The sequence below is a fragment of the Leopardus geoffroyi genome, chromosome D2 (genome assembly GCF_018350155.1).
Source record: "Leopardus geoffroyi isolate Oge1 chromosome D2, O.geoffroyi_Oge1_pat1.0, whole genome shotgun sequence".
NCBI lineage: Eukaryota > Metazoa > Chordata > Mammalia > Carnivora > Felidae > Leopardus > Leopardus geoffroyi.
In genome coordinates, this window is record NC_059334.1 from 21,962,211 (window position 1) to 21,981,736 (window position 19,526).

Consider the following 19,526-nt stretch of genomic DNA (forward strand, 5'->3'; position numbering starts at 1 on the left):
CTGATTTGGAGACAAAATCAACAATATTTGTATGAGGTCTTTCATCCATGTGAGGCCTTTCCCCCAGGTCAATAGTCCTTCTCCCCACCCATGTCCACACATACCCCCAACGCATATGCCCAGATTTTTAACCTAGAAACAGGTTTATAGTAAGGCAATGAAATCAGGAGATGATGTGTTGCTTACTTCCTTTGTATATGGTAGCTCTCTGAACAAAGGAGTAACAGAAAGCAAAGCTTCTTTCTGTTCAGGTGCAGGAATGATCACACATCATAAAAGAATCTAAGTAATGAAAATGAAACATAAATTAAGGGTTTCTGAAGTACATCAGTGATGTTTGGATGCATTATATATATATATATATATATATATATATATATACACACACACACACGAAGAATGTAAAGGATATGAAGCAAGTTAACATTTTCAACTGCTTGAGAGCTTCTCTTATTCATCTGAATTTTACTATAAAGATGGGGTAGGGAGGAGAAGGAAATTTTTCTAGTATCTGGTTCCAGAATTTTAGGAATTCAGTAATGGTTAAGACCATGAGATTTATTTTTTTTTAAGTGTATTTATTTATTTTGAGAGAGAAAGAGGGGAGAGCACACACACAGGGGAGGGACAGAGAGAGAGGGAGAGAGAATCCCAAGCAGGCTCCTGCTGTCAGCATGGAGCCTGATGTGGGGCTCAAACTCATGAACCATGAGATCATGACCTGAGCCAAAATCAAGAGTCGGACACTTAACCAACTGAGCCACCCAGGTGCCCCAATTGTGAGCTTTGTTATTAAATACATATATTTGGGTTCCAATCCAGTCCATGCTAATTACCATGTGATTTTGAGCCAATTACTTAATGTCTATAAACCACACTTTTCTTGTCTTAATATGGGATAACAGTGAATTTCAAGTGCAAAGCTCAGTGCCTAGCACACAGTAAAAAGCTTTAATAAATGTTAGTGGGGCACCTGGGTGGCTCAGCTGGTTAAGCATTGGACTCTTGATTTCAGCTGAGGTCATGATCTCACAGTTGTGAGATTGGCTCCATGCTGGGCGTGAAGCCTGCTTAAGACTCTCTTTCCCTCTGTCCCTCCCATGCTATGTACACACACTCTGTCTCTAAAACAAAAACTGGTTTTAAAAAAATAAATGTTAGTTATTACTTTAAAAGCCATAAAGGATTTCTGGTAACTTGATAGCCTCTTTAAGAAGTAGTTACTACTCACACCAGAGTTCTACAGCAACTAGTTACTGAATTATATATAAACCTAGGGTTTCTAAAACCTTTTCATCTTTAGTTATTTCTTAATATTTAGAAAATGTAAACCAAGATCTGGATATTTCCAGATTCTAGTTTGGAAAAATTCAAAACTCATGTTTACTGCTAGATTTGGTTTCCTTTTATTTTGGGTTCAAGGCTTAAGTATTTTTAGTGTGTTAGGAATCACAGAAATTGGATTTTTTAAGAATCACCCTGTGATTCTGACCAAGGTCATCCACAGATACACTCAAAATGGTTGCCCAACCACAATGGTTCTCCAGCCTGAATGCGCTCTGGGGAGCTTAAAACATCTCTGATTGAGGTCCCACCCCAGACTGCTCTGGGGTACAGCCTGACCCTTCCTGTCACTCGAATGTGCAGCCAAGGCTGAGAATCACTGTCCTACAGGAGAGAAGGTCCACCTCTGACCAACTGTCACATCCTCTTTCCCAGTGGAGAAGGGACATGGGTGAGTAAAGGAAGAGGCTAAGACTTGGGGACGAAGTGGGGACTGGAGCATGTGGGAACTCATCGCCCTGAGCCCACCCACCCCAGTGCAGCTGCCAGCACTGTGCTGTTCTTTTAACTCAACCCTGTCATCTATAATATGGTCAAGGACAAAGCTTATTACCCCTAAATCTCCACTGATCAAAGCAAAAATTCCTATAGGAGTGATGACCATGACAAAAGCTATTTTCTTGATCTTCTATAAAATGAGAAAATGCAAAGGGGATCATTGCCTGTGATACAAAATTTAAAAGATGATTATTACATCAATTTATCTGAAGATTTGCAAAAGTTGTTTTTAATGCAAATAGGAGAAAATGGTGTCAGAAAGTGTATCAACTCAAAAAACAACTTGCAACATGGTAATGTGCCCTAGTGAATTGGAAGCCTATAGAAAAGTAAGCATCTCTCTCCAAAGAATCCTAACTTTACAAAACAAGAGGGCAGAATAAATGGACCTTCTCAGGAGAGCATGACTTTTATTTTTCTAAGCACCCTGGAGCGCAGACAGAAAACAAAGGAATGGACGGTTGCCTGCTCCCTCTTCATTTGTGACATTTGGCTATATCCCCACTGGTGGTGGCAATGCTATTAACCCCACACTTTGATGTGGCAACCCCCCAGAATCTGTTGGTTGGTTTCCAGCTGGAGAAGGAGCCCAGTTCCACCCTTGTGGCTCCAGAGAGAGCAAGTACACACCATTGCCAGCCAGAGGAGAGAAAAATCTTTCCCTGTCTCTTTTCCATTGTCCCAAATGGCCAAGCCTAGGCGCTCTACTTCTAGAGAATCATCCAATCGCCCATAATGTCATCCTTCTGCTGTACAGCAGCCCAGGAAAAACCTGGGGAGAAGCAGCTCCAAAAATCTCCAGATAGTCAATGCTAAAATGGTCACTTCACCTCTCCAGATCTAGGTCACATGCCCCAGCCAGCCTCCATAGTCCCCAGTGGAGCAGGCATGCAGCTGGCAGGTAAAACTCTAAGAAGATTCTCATGATCATGATAATGCTGCTGCTGATGGTGATAATTATAATAAAGCTGTCAATATAATGATGGAGCCACCTATTAATTTGTTCAAATTAACCAAACAATCTCTGAGTTTGGGAAAAGTAGTGAAAGAGAAGTCAGGATCTTCTAGTAATGGTATTATGTGGTCCCAAAGAATGGTTGATAGGGTTTCCACTTTTTTGTTATGTCAAAAGCTATAGTTTCATACAAGTACATACACAGATATTTATATCTATAAATATGTGAAGATATCTGTTTTAAAAAACTGAGCATAAGGAATAAGAGTATGAGCTTGGGTCCTAGATAACCTGAGTACACGTCCCACTTCTGATACTAGCCAAGCATGTGACCTTCAGCAAATTACTGCAATATCTCTGGGTCTCACTTTCTTCATCCAAAAAGTGAGGGAAATATTACTTACCTCATCAGACTATTGTGCTATTAGTACAGTGCCTGGCACACAGTAATTTCAGTGTAAATGATTTCTTATCCTTTTAAACATAATTGTTTGTCATAAAAATACTCTTTTTATCTTGGCAGAGATCCTCTCAAAATTTCAAACTACCCTCCCTACAAATACAGCTGGCCAGAACATCCACGACCCCCCTCCCTCCCTGCCACAACAGTGTGCACACGCACACACACCTACACACACACATACTCTGCTATGAAATTCCTCCCTCCAAAAAAAAAGGGGTGATATGGAAGTGACATTTTTCAAATCTCGGATAATTTCCTGATAGTAAGAAAAAGTAAATGGGAAGAGGGAAGTCTCAGTGAGGAAAGAACATAAGGACAAGGACAGTCTACTCTTAGGTCACCAACAGTCAAGAGAAGACAAATCCAAACGAGGGTTGCTTTCACCTCCTTTTGTTCTCTTTCTCCCTTTCATTTCCATCCTTCCTTTTCTTCCCAACTCAGGAAACCACACAGCTTTCCAGCACCTTCCTAGCCACCGGATGGTTCATAAGGTGCTCGTGGGTAGAACGGTGGTGAGCATTGATCATCAGAGTTAACAAGGGCTACAAGTGTCCTTAAAAATCAACTACTTTGTCTCTTAAAGTGCTACATGAACTCAAGCTTCTTTCTCTTTGTATTTTTCACACCCCAGTTTTCTAATCTTCCCAGTTCAAAGAACCCCTTTCTTATTCCAAAGTCCCCGAAGATCTTCCTTTCTAAACCAGTTCTCAAGAAAAGGTGGTAACTCAATGTGCATCAGAAGGGCAAATGAAAAACCCTGTTTTAAGGTTGTATCTCCACATGAGCTTATTTCTAATCATCAGAGCATATAAGCACGCTTCCTAAGCACATACTCTATACTAAGACTTGCAGGGGATTGCAAAGTGGATTACACGGTAGAATCAATCACCTTGGGAGGTTAAAAATCTCTGATGTCTGGGTCTACCCTACAGCAATGAAAGCAGGATGTTTGGAGGGGAGGCCAGGCTATTAGAGCACTCCAGATAATTTTAACATGTGGTTACTGAGCAGAAGGGGACAACAGCACTACAGGTCATCTTAAACAACTTCACGTCCTAATATACAGTCATAAATTGAAAGACTTGGCTGCCCTTAGTTATTTAAATTAATTCTCTTTTTTTTTACCCACTCCAATCATGGCTATAGAAAAATATTTCAAGTGTCCTTAAACCCCAATAATGATGTCATGTTTTCTTAGGAATTCCCTAAACAGTAGAATTAAGAAAATTTTCTAAGGTTTAAATGTACTGTTATTTAGCCATGTCATGAATAACTTCTAGTTACCATTTTTTATGAACACTTTCTGTATATCAGACACAATGCCAAGGACTTTCAAATGTTATCTTTTTAATCTATGTGCAACTCTACATAAAACCTAGGTAGGTATTGATAATTCTCATTCTATCCCTGTGTCCCTAGGCTTTTTGTTAGATTCTACTTCAAACTCTCTCCATGTAACCCAAGGAGTGACCACCTAATGCAGGTTCTTTCTTAAGTGGTCTGTATAGTTGCATTGCTTTACTTTGGGAAGTTGATGGTAAATTTTTTAATGGATACCCTTTCATTTTAAAACTTTTTTTAAATGTTTTAAATGTTTTTATTTACTTTTGAGACAGAGAGAGACAGAGCATGAGCAGCGGAGGGGCAGAGAGAGAGGGAGACACAGAATCCAAACCAGGCTCCAGGCTCCAGGCTCCAAGCTGTCAGCACAGAGCCCAACACGGGGCTCGAACTCACGGACTGTGAGATCATGACCTGAGCGGAAGTCAGACACTCAACTGACTGAGCCACCCAGGCACCCCCATTTTAAAACTTTTTAATGGATATACTTTAAAATGACTGAACTTGCTGACGTCACCCAAAGGCTTATACTAAACACACTGATATCTAAGTAATAATATTTTGACCACCTCAGGACCTTTGAGAAAAATACACAGAATATCATGGTCTTAAATCTCCTTTGACCTTTATTCTTTTTTTAATTTATTTAAATTTTAGTTAATTAACATCCAGTGCAATATTGGTTTCAGCAGTAAAATTCAGTGATTCATCACTTAAATATAATATCCAATGCTCATCACAAGTGCCCTCCTTAATATCCATCACCCATCTAGCCCATCTTCCACCCACCTCCCTCCATCAACCTTTGGTTTATTCTCTATCATTAAGAGTGTCTTGTGGTGTGTTTCCCTCTCTCCTCTTCCCCTCTTCCTATACGTTCATCTCTTTGTTTCTTAAATGTCATATATGAGTGAAATTATATGGTGTTTGTCCTTCTCCGATTGACTTATTTCACTTAGCATAATACATTCTAGCTTCATCCACACAGTTGCAAATGTCAAGATTTCATTCTTTTTTATGGCTGAGTAATACTCCATTGTGTGTGTCTGTGTGACACAACACACATAAACACACACCACATTGTATATATATATCCATTCATCAGTTGATAGACATTTGCACTCTCTCTATAGTTTGGGGCCTTTATTCTTAAAAGTCTTTGCCAAATACATTTCTATTAATTTCATAAAAGTTTTTTAATGTTGTCAAAGCACAAAAACACTAAACACTACTAGTCAAATCAATATACATTTAGAGCCAGCATTAATCACTCTATGCACCCATGATATGTTGCTTATACCTCTCTTTTCTTCTTATTTCATTCTAGTATGCATTATAGTTAGGCATTTACTTGCTTTCTTCCCATCCTCTTCACTAACAGAAAATTCCTGGGATCAAGGCACATCTTATATTCTTTATGTCCTTTCCACATCTATGCATATAGTGGGCACTCAATAAATGTTTTGTTGAATGTAATAGAAAAGAGTATTAAGCTCTAGTTTGGGAAGCAATGCAAAGCAGTGGGCTAGAGCAGTGTTGTTCAAACTCCAATGTATCATGGGTCATGAAATCAACTGTGGATTATGAGTAACATTTTTTAAAATTGGAATTTAGAATAGAATAAATTAGATAAGCACCAAAAATATAAGAATACTTCCTGCATGGTCATAAGGCTTCAGTACCATTGTGTGAATCTGTGCTTCAGTGTTTGTATGTGTGCCTGTGTGTGTGTGCATGGCCAGGTTCACCAACACATATTACTGCACGTCATATTCTAAAACACTGAAAGTCCCTGGTCTACAACATGAACCCTGGAGTCATTTCTCCTGGGTTCATGATCGAACTCTGCCATCAGCCGTGTGCCTTTCAGTGAGTTAACAACCTTCTCAGTTTCTTCATCTATAGAATGGAAATAGTTAAGAACTCCTTCCTCTTAGGATTTTTAGGAGGAATATAGGAAATCATCTCTATGAAACACTGGGCATGGTGCTCAGCCTAGAGTAAATGCTTACAGCTGCTGTTACTGTTGTTGCATCTTTCAAAGGTCTTAGAAAAACTTGAAAGAACACTCTCCCTGCCTCTGTTTTCTCACATCCTGACGATTCCTCAACTGTTCTCTGGTTTCCATGCATCCAACAAGAGAAATGTTCTTATTGTGGAGCCCCCACTGCCTTATCACTGAGTCAGTTCAGGCCTGCATTCAACCGCCATCTTGACACTGTTCACCTCTCTCTTCTCTGCAAACCAATGCCCCCCCGTGGCATTCCTGAGCCCACTCCGACAGGACCCCACCAGCTGTCTCTAGCCTCACCAAGTGATCGCATGCATGCAAAGGAACGAGTCCCAAGTCTCCATCCGCAGGCCTGACGTCCCCTCAGAACTCCAGACCCATATGTCCAACCAATTTCTTACTAGTTTTTATGTCAAGATCCCACCTGGCTGTGCTCAAGACCCTCACAATTAACACATCCATAATTCCTCCTCCTAAATTTCATCTGGAGAACAAACACAACCAGACCTGCAATTGCCCAAGCAGAAAGCTCCCCTCTCTATCCCGTCCCTGTTCCTTCTTCCCAACACCCATGTCAGCCAGGACCAGGGTCCTGACAATGAGCTCTGCAGTCTGACTCTTCCCCTACCTCTTCTTTGCAAATCTTTGCACTATCACAGCCACCTACTCATGGACCCCTCTGCTTATGCTCTCTTCCTGCTGCCATTCATCTGGCAGGCTGCTGCCAAACCATGCTTCTCTTCTTCTCCAATTCCACCTCCACTTTTCAAATCTCTCAGTGGTTCCTCACCACCCACAGTGTATCCACTAGCAGAGGGGAAGTTTAATTCATTATTATAAGCGTATAAGAAAACCAAAGATAATTTTTCCTGCCTCAAGGAGCTTATAGCTCCCCATCAATAAATAATGTTATTCAAAAATTATAAATGAAAATGAAAAATTGGTTTTACACAACCATGTTTTGTCTATATATTCAATATTTAGATCTTTAAATACCCAGCAAGTTATTGAATTCTGTTTTTTTCTCTAAAGATCTGCAACAATCCAGCCTGCAACTACACCTCTGTAGGATGTCCCACAAACCTGTGGTCCCCAAGCCACTGCTGCAAGTCAACACGTGAGCCTAGGGAGAGGTTGTAATGCCTGTCTCCAACTTGCCTACCGATAAACTCCTGCTTTTCCTTTAAGACTTAGCCTAAAATGTCTCCTCTTACTTGATGCCATCTTGACTCTCCAATGGTCAGTCATTCCTCCTCTAAGATCTCACATCAGTTTGGGCAATCTTGCTATTATAACATTCATCACAATATATTGCTACTCCTTGTTAAGGTATCTAACCTCCAAGCCCATCTCACATCCCTAACACTAAGAATTGTGTTTGGTGCATAATAAAAGCTCAATAAATCTTTTTTTTTTTTTAATTTTTTTTTTCAACATTTATTTATTTTTGGGACAGAGAGAGACAGAGCATGAACGGGGGAGGGGCAGAGAGAGAGGGAGACACAGAATTGGAAACAGGCTCCAGGCTCCGAGCCATCAGCCCAGAGCCCGACGCGGGGCTCGAACTCACGGACCGCGAGATCGTGACCTGAGCTGAAGTCGGACGTTTAACCGACTGAGCCACCCAGGCGCCCCAAAAGCTCAATAAATCTTTATGAAATTAATGAATATTGGAAAAGCTACTTACCTAACTCTCCTGTATATTAAAATGATTAATCAAACATCTCTCATTCAACAAAATGAATTAAGTGCATTTAGAAGGCATCGTGCATTTGTTTAGAAGAAAATGAATGGAATGCACTTAGAAGACAATGTGGTCCCTGCATTCATGGAGCTTAGAGCCTGTTTCCATCATTGAATCGGAAGGACTAGCCAAATACATGGGTAAAAATACAGAAGTAGAGTTTTTTTATTCAAATTTTTTACCAATATAACATCAAATGGTACGTCTTTAGCGGTCAGACAGCAACCTGGCTCTCTCAGATTTGGTTCTAAATGTTAAACATCCAGAGATGCTTCACACACTCTCTGAAGTGTGGCGAGGTGGGGGGAGGCAGGAGGTTGACTCACTACTGGAGCCAGAACAAGGACAAACTGTGGCTGAGAATTGTCATCCAGAGCCTTCTGTTCATTCTCTTGAAATCAGCTCAGTCTCAAGAAGATATGTGGTTTCTCTAAACATGACATTCTTGTTTTATTTATTCAGACACTTCCTTCTCATTGTCAACATCTGCTCTGAACTTTTCAGTTAGAGTCAGACTCACTTGTTTGTAAAACAGCTCATTGACGTAAAGTGAGGAACACATCTTAGCAAGTCAAATTCAATAAATGGAGCTTTTAAAAAAATTATACTAAAGAATTTCACTGCAAAAGAACCAAATTATTAAAAATAATTTGCGGTTGGGATCATATGCAAATCTGTTACTTTGGGGCCCATATAAATATGCTTTCTTAAAAAGAAACCTAAAGTCCTGTATTAACACAACTCAAAAGCCAAACCCTTAATTCAGTTTGCAGTTCAAGAATGTTTTTCCCAGACACTTCCAAGTTTAAAAAGAGAGACAGACTCCATGGTGAAATCTTGGCAGGGTAAAGACGATGAAGATTTCTTTGAGCACCATAAGTCAGGCTACAAATATACCTTGTCCAATTGGGAACCAGGATCGATTTCCCAACTGGTTATTATCTCCTACTGGGGTGAGAAGGAAGAGCAGGAAGGAAAGTGTTTAGAGAAATAATTCTGGGCCCTGGAATTGAATCACATTAATTGTCCCTGAAAGGGATAATTAACACAAGTACTTAATTGCTAGAGCCTATGAATTATGAAACCAGCATGGCCATCAAAAAAGGACATCCTTTGACCTATTAAGGCCTTACAGATCTATCATAGTTCAGCACTTGCCAAAGAACTCCTCCAAAGCTAAGTTATCCCCAAAGCATAACTTAGATATGGTGAGTACCAGGCTATGGTTTAGCAAAGTAGAAGAAATAGGTTAGAGATAAAATAGATTCAGTGTAGGATCATAGAAACCTGAAGCCAGAAGGAGGCTTGGAAATCATTCAGCAAATTGACAGCTCTCAGGCCAGATCTGATTTTTAGATCAGTAGTATTCTGTTTGGCCTGCACAATTTTTATTTTATTTTATTTTATTTTATTTTATTTTATTTTATTTTATTTTATTTTACTTTTGGCAATTTTGAATGAATTGCCACTGATTTAACACTGGAAGTTTTCACATAAAAATCTGAATTTTTTGATTCTTTTAAAAAAATCAGAAGATCTGGTGACACTGGGCTCTTGTTCTTACACAACAATTGGCTGGAACTGAGTAACATTCACCCTCATCGAATGGACATGTTCTCTCCAGTTCCTTCCACTCCCTAAAATCTCCCTGACACAGGACCAAGGTTGACCTGCATTTAGAGTTTCACCTGTGCTCTCCCTTCCCACCACCCCTTATTTACTTATTTATGATGCCTGTCTCCCCCGGGTGAACCCTGTGAACTTGCACCACTGATCTCATCAATGACTCAGTTGCTTCGTCTATATGAAGACACTGAGGTTTAGAGATGTCACTCTAGAGGAAAGACCAGTACCAAGGTCCCTCACTGACCAATCCAGTGAAAGGTCATTTATTTCTAGTCCTGTTCTCAGGCTCAGAAGAGAAAAACAGCAGAATTTGTAAACCACTCAGAGCCTGAAAAAAGATGAAAACATCTAGATTTAACAATTAAATATAGGCAAAATGAGGGCCAGACACTTCAATACAAGTTGGTATAATCATTTCCCTGCATCCATCCCATATTCTTGCCATGTTCCCTATGCTGCTGGGCTCTTGCTTCAGCTATTCTCTCTTCCACACAAACCATATCACTCACAGCCTGGCCCAAGTAGTAGTGTTCTGAAAGAAATCTATGATGATGCCATCTACACTGGTGTGTTCTTTTGCTTAGTATATGTTTTGCATAATTTGTACATGATTATGTGGAGTCTAGTTTGTTGTCTGAACACACACGAGTATATTGTGTCCAAGCTAGTACATTGCTATATTACTTTCAGAATAAAAACTTAAGACACAGGGCAACATTTCCAGGATGCTGGAATACAAAAAGATCTAGTGCATTTGGGGGTGAGGGTTACTGGGAATAATGACAAGAATATTTGAAATTGACACCCTTCCAGAGAATCTGGAAGATCTAGCCTTTGTATTTGATGCTGTCACTCTCGCTAGAGTTTTTCTCATCCATATCCCATCTCTTCTCAAAAAGCTGAAGAGTTTCTTTTGAGTGGATCCTAAAAGCACAAGATCATATAATAGTTTAAAGATGTGTTAAAACATTTACATGTCTCATTGTTGATTTGTAGTGTGAAATTAATCAGAATGATGGGCAATGTACAATATGAGGACTATAGTTAACATATTATATCTTATATTTGAAAGTTGCTGAGAAAGTAGATCTTAAAAGTTCTCAACACTAAAAAACAAACAAACAAACAAACAACCAAACAAAAACCTGTGTAGTGATGGATATTAACTAAACTTATTGTGGTAATCACTGCACAATATATACATATATCAAATCATTACATTGTACATGTAAAGGTAATACAAAGCTATATGTCAATATTAACTCAATAAAAAAAAAAAATAAAATAAAACTGGGGCACCTGGGTGGCTCACTGAGTTAAACATCAGACCCTTGATTTCAGCTCAGGTCATGATTTCATGGTCTTAAGATCTAGCCCCATGTCAGCCTCCTAGCTGGGCATGGAGCCTGCTTAGGATTCTCTCTCTCCCTCTCTCTCTGCCCCTCCCCTGCTTGCACCCTCTCTAAATAAAGAAACAAACAAACAGAGTCAGAATAATGGGAATGAAGGTGAAAATTTAAAAACAGAGAAACACTTCTACAGTTAGCAGGCTCAATTTCTAACTTCTTTTACTTTTTTAAAGTTTATTTATTTATTTTGAGAGAGAGAGAAAGCAGGAGTGGGAGAGGGGCAGAGAGAGATGGAGAGAGAGAGAATCCCAAGCCCAATGTAAGGCTCAAACTCACAAACTGTAAGATCATGACCTGAGTCGAAGTCAGATGCTTAACCAACTGAGCCAGGTGCCCCTATAACTTCTTTTAATTTTTTTTAATGTTTATTTATTTTTAGAGAGAGAGAGCACAAGCAGGGCAGGGGCAGAGACAGAGGGAGACACAGAATCCTAAGCAGGCTCCAGGCTCCAAGCTTCAGCACAGAGCCTGATGCAGGGCTGGAACTCAGGAGCCATGAGATCATGACCTGAGCCAAGGTTGGACACTTAAACTGAGCCACCCAGGCACCCAGCCCCTCTAAGTTCTTTTAATAAGTTGTCATGTATTATGCCCTTGTTACATGATAGCACAATAGTTCAAAGAATAAGCTTTCGAGAGACACTTCTTGGCTTCACATCCTGGTCCCATCATTTACTCAGCTGAGTGACCTCATTAAAATCATCAGCCTAAGATCAAAATGATGCCTCCCCTAGATGAAATAAGGCATGTGGCTTATATGACATATCACATTTAATAAACAATAATAATAGTCATTATTGTTATTGGCAATTGAAACAGAAGACAGTGGCTCTACTCTGCATATTGCCCAGGAATATGGAGGTGTTTTCCTATACAAAGTTTTCATCAAACTAAGAGTTGGTATACCATAAGACTAGTATACCTTAAGTCCATAACACTGCAGACTTGGGGGGAAAAAACTGTTGGACTTAAAGCATTAAAGGCTATTTGAAATACATTACTCTTTTACAGTAATGTTTACAGGAAGCAAATACCATTGAGATTTTATCCATTTATTTATTCTAGGATATAAACAGGGGCATCTGGGTGGCTCAGTTGGTTAAGCATCTGACTTCGGCTCAGGTCATAATCTCACTGTCCGTGAGTTTGAGCCCCGTGTCAGGCTCTGTGCTGACAGTTCAGAGCCTGGAGCCTGCTTTGGATTCTGTGTCTCCCTCTCTCCCTGCCCCTCCCCCACTCACACTCTGTCTCTCTTTCTCTCTCAAAAAAAATATTATTTTTTTTTATTTTAGTGTATAAACAAAATTAAACTTTAAGGTATAAACTACAGTTAAAGATGCTGTAACATTGGTAGTATAAATACAATAATAACGTTCAAGCACATTTTTAATTTCTTCACGTGGCTTGCTATATTCTCCACAATCTAGCCCCATCCTACCTCCCAGCCTTATCTATCTTAAATTCCAGGCTCTAGCCACTCCAAACTATTTTGCTTCCTTTGGACACATCAGACTTCCAGGACTCTGTGCTATTTGCTTCTTCCAGTGAGGATCCTTTCCACGGAGGAAATCTCTTCCTTCTTCAGATCCCAGCTCAAATGCTCCACCTGCCACATAACTTTTTTTAGTTCTTAACCTTGAATGAACCTCTCCTTTTCTCTGCCATTCAATAGCACGCTATTGATGTTACTGCCATATGACTCCATCTATATATACTATCTTGTGCTGTAGATATTTGTAAACATACCTATCTTTCCCACCAGACTAAACTCTTTAAAAAATTTTTTTAAGGTTTATTCATTTTTCAGAGACAGAGAGAGACAGAGCATGAGCAGGGGAGGGGCAGGGAGACAGAGGGAGATACAGAATCTGTAACAGGCTCCAGGCTCTGAGCTGTCCACAAGAGCCTGATGCGGGGCCCAAACTCATGGACTGCAAGATCATGACCTGAGCCGAAGTCAGATGCTTACCCAACTGAGCTATTCAGGCGCCCCTAACTAGACTAAACTCTTTAAAGGTGGGGACCATGCGTTCTTTGCTTGAACTCACTTGTAAATTCTAGTTCAATCTCATTATCTACGAGGAATACTTTGGTATCTGCAAAGAACCCCCCAAAGAAAAAGCCAACTAACTCAAAATATATGCATTCTTTCAATCTTTAATTAAAAGTGAAGTCACTAGGCAAACTTTCTTGAAAAACTATAGTTATACAAGAAAGTCATTGTGGCTTTTTGCACTTCCCACGGTTTTTTATACTCAATTTCTTTCTATAAATTAAATTGAAGAGATATCTCACTTGAGAAAAAGACCACGAAAACTAGGGGTCAAAGATTGGAGTGAGGAAATAAAACTTGAAAATCTGGGAGCACCCGGGGTGGGGGGGTTCAGTCTGTTAAGCCTCCAACTCTGGATTTTGGCTCAGGTCATGATTCAGGAGATCAGGCTCCTCCTGGGGCTCTGCCCTGACATCAGCACACCTGCTTGTGATTCTCTCTCTCTCTCTCTCTCTCTCTCTCTCTCTCTCTGCCACTCCCATGCTCTCTCTTCCTCTCTCTCTCAAAATAAACAAACATTAAAAAAAAACAAGAAAATCTGACCACATGTTTCTAACTGTCATCCTCTAGCTCCAGTTTCATGACCAGATCCAACCCAAAAGCACTGTATCAGTCTGCTCTGACACAGATTCAGGCACCACCCAACACACACCATCACCTCCATCTCTTTAGAGTCACAGCCAGGAGCTGCAAGAGGTTTTCTAGTGTCCTGATGCACTTCCCCATGTCACCTGTCCTTCCCTGTATTCATCCTATACATAGGAAAGGTCCTGGTTCCCCTTAAACACAAACGGGAAGCAACAGAGAAGGATGTTCTCAATCAGTGGTGCTAAAATTATGAGTTGTTGCAAAATGGCAGGTTAAACTATTTTATCGTGTAATTTCCATTTTCTAGGGTCTTGAAACAAAAAACTTTTTTTAGCGATGGTATGGATACTAACCCTGTTATCTGCATTCACATGTCAATTAAAAGAAGGTGTGATCGGTCAATGACTATGGGTACTCTCACCTCAGAATCTTCTCTGGCCAGAACAATTTCCCAGAGCTAAAGCCAACCAGAATCGAAGAAACTGTTAGGACTACCACCTGAACACAATGTGATGGAACAACTAAATATCCTACTCCGGGAGTAAAAATCCATCTACAGTCTGAACTACTATCCAGATAATCCAAGATTTAAACAAAATAAACTACTATCCGGATAATCTATCTGATAACAGAAAAAAAAAAAAAATACACTACTATCCAAATAATCCAAGATGTTAAAAAATGCACCCAAACAAATTGTAAGCCAGGAAATTGGCCCAAAAAACTGTTATATCAAATAACTTACTGTGTAAGTAATATATTTAGTGTAAAGCCTGCCTAAACCTGCAGGATGGATTGACCTGTGCTGAATTAGACATGGGACCCGGAGAAGCATTGCTTTGTTTTTTTGATGGCCGAGCTTTTAAATAGTTGTCAGCTCTTTCCAAAGCCTCTGGGTGCTGCTGAAGCCAGAATCGGCTACCTGGGACGAGCCACAGCTGCAGCATTAAGCACCAAGTTCTCCCGAGGTCCCGCTCGGCGTCCAGGCGGCCCAGGTGCCCGTGCCTCCAGCGGCGGTCGCCCGGACTGACCCGGTGGTGCTGAACCTGGCGCCGCGGCTCAGAGGCCTCCAGCTCCGCGCGCCGCCTTCCTCCCAGCCCTGCAGCAGCGGGGCGCCCCAGCCGCGACTCTTCCAGGGCAGCTGCGCGCACCGGCTCCCCACCCGGGCACCTGGAGGCCTCGCCGCCCTCTGAGGAACAGGGGCCCACCTGGTCGCACTCCCCACAGCCCCGCTCTGCCACCAGCAGCCCCAGAAGCTGTCTTGGGAGTTACAGGACAGACCACGGCCCCGAGCCCAGCCCGTCGGTACCGTCCGCCCTCCAGGACCCCCTTTCTCTCTCTGTACCTCTGTCTCTCTTTGCGCTCCGTGCAAAATGCCTCCCTCGGATTCCTGGGGAAACTTGCCCACCGCGGAGAGGCACCCCATCAAAAGGGGAGGGGGGTGTCCAGGGATGGGCGCACCGAGGACGCTCTCGGCTCCCGGTACACAGCCCAAACCAGAAACCCGTTCCAAAGTGCTGGCCGCCAGTGACAGCGTCGTCGCCGCCGCCGCCTCCCGCTGCTCCGAGCCCGAGGAGTCACTTCTCGCCTCCGGGAGGCGAGGCAGCGCGGGTGGCCGCCCAGCATCGGCGCCCTCCCGCGAGCTCCAGCCCTTTACCTGGGTAGCGGCCTCGGCTGGGGGCTCCGGGGCGCAGCACCGGGCGCAGTGCCCCGGGCAAAGCCGGGCGGGTGGTGCGGGGAGGACCGCGGCCGCAGCTCTCCCCTGCTCCTCGGGGCCCGCCGGGCTGTATTTATCCGGGGCCCGGACCTGGCCCCGGCCCCTGCCGGAGTATTGGGCAATCGGTCCCGCTACGCGCGACCCCGGGAGCCGCCGCCCTCTGCCCCCGCCGAGCCCCGCGGCGGCGGCGGCGGCGGCGGCGGCGGCGGCCGCCGCGTGCAGGGAGAGGGGGATCCGGCCCCCTCCTCTGGGCTCCACCTTCTCTCCCTCCTCCTCCTTCCCGGGAAGTTCTTCCCCGCGGTCTGGCCCCTCTCTCTCACTCCTTTGCGGGGCACCCTGGCCAGTCTGAACCGGTTGTGACTGCGCGGGTGGCTGGGGGGAAGGAGGAGGAGGCGGAGGAGATGGAGGCGGAAAAGCGAGCGGTAGGGGCGCTGCTCCCGCTCTCGAGGCTCGGGCCGGGCTCCGGCCGGCGGGGCGGAGGGAGGGCACTGCCGGGGCCGCGGTCCCCGCCCGGCCCGGGGCCACCGAGGCCTCAGGAGAGCTGGGCACCGCCGGCCAGGCGCCCTGTTGGTGCGCACACGCGCGCGTCCCCCGGCGCCGCCGCGCCCCTGCCGCCCACCGCGTGCCCGCACCAGCTCGCCAAAGACCCAGCGCACTTGGTTGGGAGCCGGGGTGTAGAGATGAGTGCGAGTCGCCCCCGGTCTCCCAGGCTCCTGGGGCCGCCGGGCGCCCTCCTGGCCGGAGCTGTATACCCAGCTGGCAATGATCCCAGAGAAACAGGCACCAGAACTTTGTGTAGCCGGTGCTCCTGGGCTACAGGAGTGAGGATGCCAAGTGCTGTCCTTTGTGACAGCTCCATGGGAAAGGAGGGCGCTCCGCAGTGCAACACAGCGGGCCGAGAGGGAGGGCGCATCTAAACACAAGTTCACACTGTCGGGCATGGGAGCTGAACTGGACGTGTGCTGTAACCCCACAGAGGGTCACCGCAGCAGACTGGGGACAGTTTGTAGGTACCAGAGGCTCACTGGGTGAGGGGACCCTTAAAGTGATATGCACTTTTGGTGTTCCCATGTCTGTACATGTTTCTGGGAAGGGGCACCGTAGCTGGTACTAACTTTTCAAACAGGCATAAGGCCATCCAACACTGGAATGAGAATTCCGTTTATAAACTGAGGCCTCTGGTGGTGACCTAGACAAAGACTCTACACCTTGCATAAAGTTGCTTTCTGAAGTCCAAATTAAGCTGTCTAACCTTCCTGAACCTCTGTTTTCTCATCTTGCCTGCATGGTAGAGTCGATGTGAAATGAGAGTTCCAAAAACCTTAAGGAGCCTGATCACGCATGTCAAGTTTTCTTACAGATATGAAAACTGCGGTTCATCCCCTTCTACCCAATTTACCGACTTTCAGGTTATGGGAAAGGGAATGGCCAGAGCTAGTTGATATTACATATTTTGTTTTGTGTTAAGAGGAAGAAAGATTTCGGGGTGGGGGTTGGTGGGGGATGAAGGTACAGTAAGAATGAGAGGGAGGTGTTCCCAGGAACAGTTTCTGGAAGGAAAAATGGAGAGGTGATGCTGTCCATGCCATCAAAAATTTACTTCTGAGAAGTACAGAAGATAAAAAAGGAGGTTCTCATTATGTTCTATTTTTGAGCTAGTTTGTGGTTACTCGAGTGTATTCGCTTTATAATGATTCATTGACCTGTACACTGATAACTTGTGTTTGATAAGAGATATTTTAGAAAGCTTTTTCTTTGATTCAAATACTCTCTAACCACCAAAGCAAGTGTCATCTTGTCAGTTAGTTTGGTCAAACCAATCCATGTATGTAAAATTATATTTTGAGGACAAGGAATCCCTGCTTGAAAACTACTTGTGTTCACGAACTGGTTTCTGAAGGTGCCTTGTTCCTGTTCTCGTCTCCACCAAGTTTCCCCAGATTTCCTTTACAGACGGTATATGACCAACACTCCCGTGTCTGCTCAGGCCAGTTCACGCCTATCAGTTAAGAACAAAATGAGTTCATTCTTAAGCACTAGGATATGGTCCCAATTTTAGTGTAGGACTAGAGCCCAGGGGTCAAAAACTCAAATGGCTAGGGGTCCAGACTCATAGTGTAATGAATGAAGTGGGCAGAAGGCAGCCTGGAGAACTTAAGGAGTGTGTAAGGTGACTCTGGGAGCAGTGGCCACCTGGCTTAGGGAATTGCTTCCTTGCTAGAATGTGAGAATTGCCCCTACCCCCTTGTGAAGTTTCATTTTTCAGTCACACCTCAGCAGAGAAATTAGACATGCGAGAGAACTCAGAAATCTAATCCAGCTCTGACACTTTACCTATGAATGGAATTTGACCTAGAGAAGCTAGGGATGTTCTGATCACCTGGCTCCCACACCACCCAGCCCACAGCACAGAATGGGGTAGAGAGCAGGTTGACAGAGACAGTATTAAAACCACCTTGCTACCATCCAGAGTTTTCATCCCCAATGACAGGAAGAAGCAAGATTTGCTAGCAAGGTGAGGATCAGATAGTTCAATATTGCTGGCCTTATAGCTCTGTGCAGTCCGTGCCCTTTGGGTCTCTCTTGGGCCCAAAAGTATATGTACTTTCAAGAGAGAAAGAAAAAAGTCATTAAATAAGCTGGATTTAGGGGTCCCTGGGTGGCTCGGTCAGTTGAACATCTGACTTCAGCTCAGGTCATGATCTTGTGTCCATGGGTACAAACCCCACATAGGGGGTCGGAGCCTGGAGCCTGCTTAGGATTCTGTGTCTCCCTCACTGTCTGCTCTTTCCCTGCTTGTGCTCTGTCTCTCTAAAACAAACAACCGTTAATTTTTTTTTTTTAATTAAGCTGGATTTAATGAAACTCCCTTGGGAAGAAAGAAAACTGAATGTGCATTTAAAGGAAAATTGATACAGAAGTGATGCCTTGGCCGAAGAAGTTCATTCCTTGCCTTGTATTATTATTATTGTTATGGAGCATTTGTTAAGAACTTTGTGATTTGTGAAATAGCTTAAGGTCCACCCCTTCTTAGGCCATTTGCTGACTCAATCCTTTAGAGAAAAGACAGAGACATTAACCTAAAATTGCTCTGAGGACCTCATCTAGCCAGGAGGCCAGAAATGCAGAGGGCAGGTGAAGGCATCAGTTGGTCAGGGGAGGGTGAGACATTTCCACAGCACCTGAGTCACCAGTCCAGTGCCTGCCCAGCTGAGCAGACTTTCCTCCCTGACTTACTACACCAGGACAGATTTCTTTCCTTTCCACATGCTGTTCTTCCCCTCTTTATGAGTGACAGCATAGCTACGTGGACACTACATTTTAAAATAAAAATAAAGAAAATAGACATTAGAGTTTTTATAGCAGTTGGCTCAGATCTAAAGCCATTAATTCCATTTCATTCATTTATACTCTAACAGATAAAAGACCAAAAAATACTGGAAGTGGATAAATCATTCTCTCTCATACTTACAGAGATATGTTTAAAGAGACAGATTTTCAAATGTTAGACATGAACTTAAAGACATACTATATCATATTTTTGCTTGTAATTCTCCAGAATGTTGTTTCATCTTTTTCTTCCCTTTACTTTTGCCATATTATTGGGCTGAGATGTTTTTAATCTTAGGAGATTATTTAACCCTCTTAGGGTTAAGAGGGATAAATGCTGTTCTCTGAATGTCTGGTAATTGCCAAGAACTATGCTATCTCCTGGCGTTTGGTATTGTTATCTTCATTTCACAGATCAGAAAACTGGAATTCAGTTACTTGCTTAGT

General features: G+C 43.1%; 1 protein-coding gene across 3 annotated transcripts in view; it reads right to left on the minus strand.

Annotated features, from left to right (window-relative positions):
* SLC16A9 (solute carrier family 16 member 9) overlaps positions 1-16,087 on the minus strand; it is a 56,126-nt gene extending 40,039 nt beyond the window's left edge. For all 3 annotated transcript variants that reach the window (XM_045437468.1, XM_045437467.1, XM_045437466.1), the window contains exon 1: positions 15,690-16,087. The gene's annotated coding sequence lies outside the window, so the exon portion shown is untranslated. The remainder of the gene's footprint in view (positions 1-15,689) is intronic.
* Between the last annotated feature and the right edge of the window lie 3,439 nt (positions 16,088-19,526).